The following is a 3,421-nucleotide window of genomic DNA, read 5'->3' as shown; positions in this document are numbered from 1 at the left end:
TCCTCGCTCTCTAATTCCCGCCTCCCAAAATTCTCCTTTCACAGCGCCGGTTCGGATCCCTTATCCAAACAATTAGATTCATCAATGTTTGCAAAACCTTAAATCATTGTGCCTCTTTCCTGATGTTTCAGATCTGTCAAACCTCATTCCTAAACTCTAAAATCACGGGCGACCAAGTTTTTCAGTTTCATCTCCGTCTCCGTCGAAGTACATGCTCCTCGCCATCGGTGACTATTCAATCGAAATCTTTTATTTCAGACGGTATGTTGCTAATCAGAGTCTTCGATTAATTCTGAATTGTATAATTTAATTCATTGTATAAACTTTTAAAACGATTGTGTAACAATCATTATTGGTTTAGCCAATTTTGATTACTGTATGTTCACAATATGTATTTTTCAATATATAATAGTACTTGAATTATAACAATCAATTTTTTTGTTATTTACCTCTATGTTCTAAGGTTGTTTACATATGTGTTTTCAATTTTTGTTAGTTTGTTATTAATTTTGGATATTTTGGTTAGTGATTTTGTGTTTTGAAGTTGTTCGATGGAGATTGAATTGATGTTTGGTGTTATGTGTAGTTAAGTAAATTCAATCAGTCTCTATACTCATCAGATTTATTGGTAATATTCTTTTAAATACCTTCCTGAAAATTATGTTTTGAGTGTTTCTTTTTTGGTTTATTGCTTGGCTTGTGATGTTAAGGACGAAATTAGAGAAAGGGTAGTGATCTGGCATTGTATTTGGAACATATTCTCAAATTGTAAAATTATTGATCATTTAAAAAAATTATGCAATATAAGTATCTGTTTACTACTCTTGCTAATTTGTAAATCTCAGTTCTACATTGAGGTACTTAATTACTAAGCACGGACTTACGATTATGCGTGTGACATCGGGATGGTGTTTTGGATCACGTTTGACCTTTTTTCTACCATTATAACTAAAAATCATTTGATTCGTTGTATTTCTGAATTAGTTAATTTAATCTATTATATAAACCTTAAAGGACTGTGTAACGATCATATTATTGGTTTAGCTGTGTATACAAATATGTATTTTTTTATATAGAATAGTGCTTGAATCATAACAGTCAAGTTTTTTGTTATTTTCTCATCTCGATGCTCTTGATTGATTATTTTTATTTGTTGAAAATGATTATCGCAGGTCAACTTGATGAAACAATTGGTATCCTCAAAAGTCAAATTGTTCAGGTAAATTATTAAATTCATTAGTAATCGTACATGCTTTAGTGATTTTTGTTTCTAAACATCATTGTACTGGTTTAATTTGAAGTGATGTTTTATATACTTTTGTTTCTTGAAGTTAAATATTGATGCTCAACTTGATGACGCAATTGCTAATCTAAACAATTGATATTCTGAAGCTTACAGGAAATTATCAAATTCATTAGTTATTGTGTTCAACTTCTAGATTGATTGTTATTGTAAAATTACATATATTGTTATTAAAGTATAATTAGGATTTAGAAAACATACCATATATCATAATGTCAAACTGCAACCCATTTCAACATATTGTTTAACCAAAACATCACTCCCAAGTTTCATTACTAATAATAATTAGTTTTTTAATATCGATGTTACATCCGGATTCTGGAATTATGACTATGAGATGTGTGTGATAACTCATGATTGGAGAATAAATTAGTTGGAAATTTGGGTTGTGGAACCCTAAGTGTATGTTTTACGGCGTTGGATTGTGATTTGAGTGAAATCAGTTCAAAATTTTAAATTAATAAGTCATAGTTATAATTTTAAACTTGAATATCTTGGTTTATATACCCTGAAGAGATGTAGATTCTGGAAGATTATTAATTTTAAATTTGAATATTATTTGTATTATGATAAACCATGAATCTGTTCGTGCTCATGCCTCTGATTGATTTTCTTACATGATCAATAAATTGCTTAAATCTGAGTAATATTTTCTGTGGTTTCATAATATTGTTCAGTTTTTATCAATCTGAACGTAAAACAGATTGTAATTTCCCTAATTTCTTAGATGAAATTAACAAATATTTGTAATGCGTTTTATTGATTCGCCATGATAGCTTCTTGATTCTTCTTTACAAAAGGAGTTCGGAAATAATGAGAAACAAACTGGCCTATTTATATCTTTGTGATTCAATATGTGGTGTTGGTTTTAATGAGTATATGAAAAATTATATGCAGGTGTTAGTCCCTTATCCACTTCCAATTGATGAATATGAAGATGTTATTGCAGCACCTAAATTATTCGTGGATAATGGAGACTAGATTCAAGTAATCTATTTCAATCAACTTTCTTGCTTTTTTAAATTTGATTATTATTTTCTTAATCTTCTTGATATACATGTTATTTATTTAAATTTCTCTTATATTATAATCAATGTTTTTATTTAAATTGCCATCCCTTAATGTTGAACTGAATACCATATTCGAAAGGTATTGTAAGACATGAAATACTATGTTTAGATATTTATTTATTTTGAGCGGTAATCTGTTAGTGGGTAGCCTATATGTTCATACGGAAAAAACATTTAATTTCAATACTCTATGATTTTTATTTTCTTTTTGTGTGTTGGAACTTCTAGGTTAATTGTAACTTTTTTTTTTATAATTGGTTTCAAATAATCCAAACTATGTTCGATTGGCAAAGATATGTCTCAGCTATTGAAATGACAAAAAATAATCCTAACTACGCATGTGGGTGCAAGGTTAACGAAAAGTTAACAAGCCGTTCGTTTTTAGTGATGTGGCCCCTGATGTGTCTTTTAACCAACTGACGGGAACAATGAGTTGTCATTAATTACAAATCATAGTAGTAGTAGTAATAAGAAGAATAACCGGTAATATTTGAAGCCAATTCACCTTTTTTTATTAATTAAATGTTTACATAAATCAATGCAAATTTTAATTAATCGGTAATATTTTATGTGGTATTAGTTTAGTTATGCTAAATTTTAATTTAATTTTAGTTACATAAATAATAATATTTTATTTGAAACGAGAGAGAAGTGGTGAATTAATGATCATTTTCTTCGTATTGTGAAAGTGAGTGGAGTGGAGTGGAGTGGATATAGTGATGAAATGACTTTTTAAAATGGGAAGCAAGGATGCATCCATACCATATAGTCTAATAAGCAAAATTATTTATCATGGCTTTTTGTTATTGATATTTTGGACATATGAAATTAAATTTGTTAAACCCGTGTTGTATACGGGTACTTAACCTAGTTAAATAATATATTAAGCATAACAAGAAGTCCTATTTTTATACCACTAATCCACTAAAGCTTCTACACATCTTTGACCACTTGCTAGACCACTTGGATGGCGAAATAGTAGCTTAGACCACGTCTTTAGTCGTTATACCTGCCAATATATTAATATACAAAGAGAACAAGTGTTAGT

General features: G+C 29.1%; 1 long non-coding RNA gene across 1 annotated transcript; it reads left to right on the top strand.

Moving 5' to 3' along the window:
- Positions 1 to 201: 201 nt before the first annotated feature.
- Positions 202 to 2,411, top strand: LOC143597940 (uncharacterized). Its single transcript, XR_013147015.1, has 3 exons — positions 202 to 261; positions 1,173 to 1,219; positions 2,201 to 2,411. It is a non-coding gene; the product is annotated as an uncharacterized LOC143597940 (long non-coding RNA).
- Positions 2,412 to 3,421: the final 1,010 nt, after the last annotated feature.

Source organism: Bidens hawaiensis, unplaced genomic scaffold (assembly GCF_021521415.1).
Source record: "Bidens hawaiensis isolate Kalapana, Puna unplaced genomic scaffold, B.hawaiensis_p1.1 tig00001842_1, whole genome shotgun sequence".
Classification (NCBI taxonomy): Eukaryota; Viridiplantae; Streptophyta; class Magnoliopsida; order Asterales; family Asteraceae; genus Bidens; species Bidens hawaiensis.
Note: the sequence above shows the minus strand (reverse complement) of the source record. Positions and strands in the feature narration are given on the sequence as shown.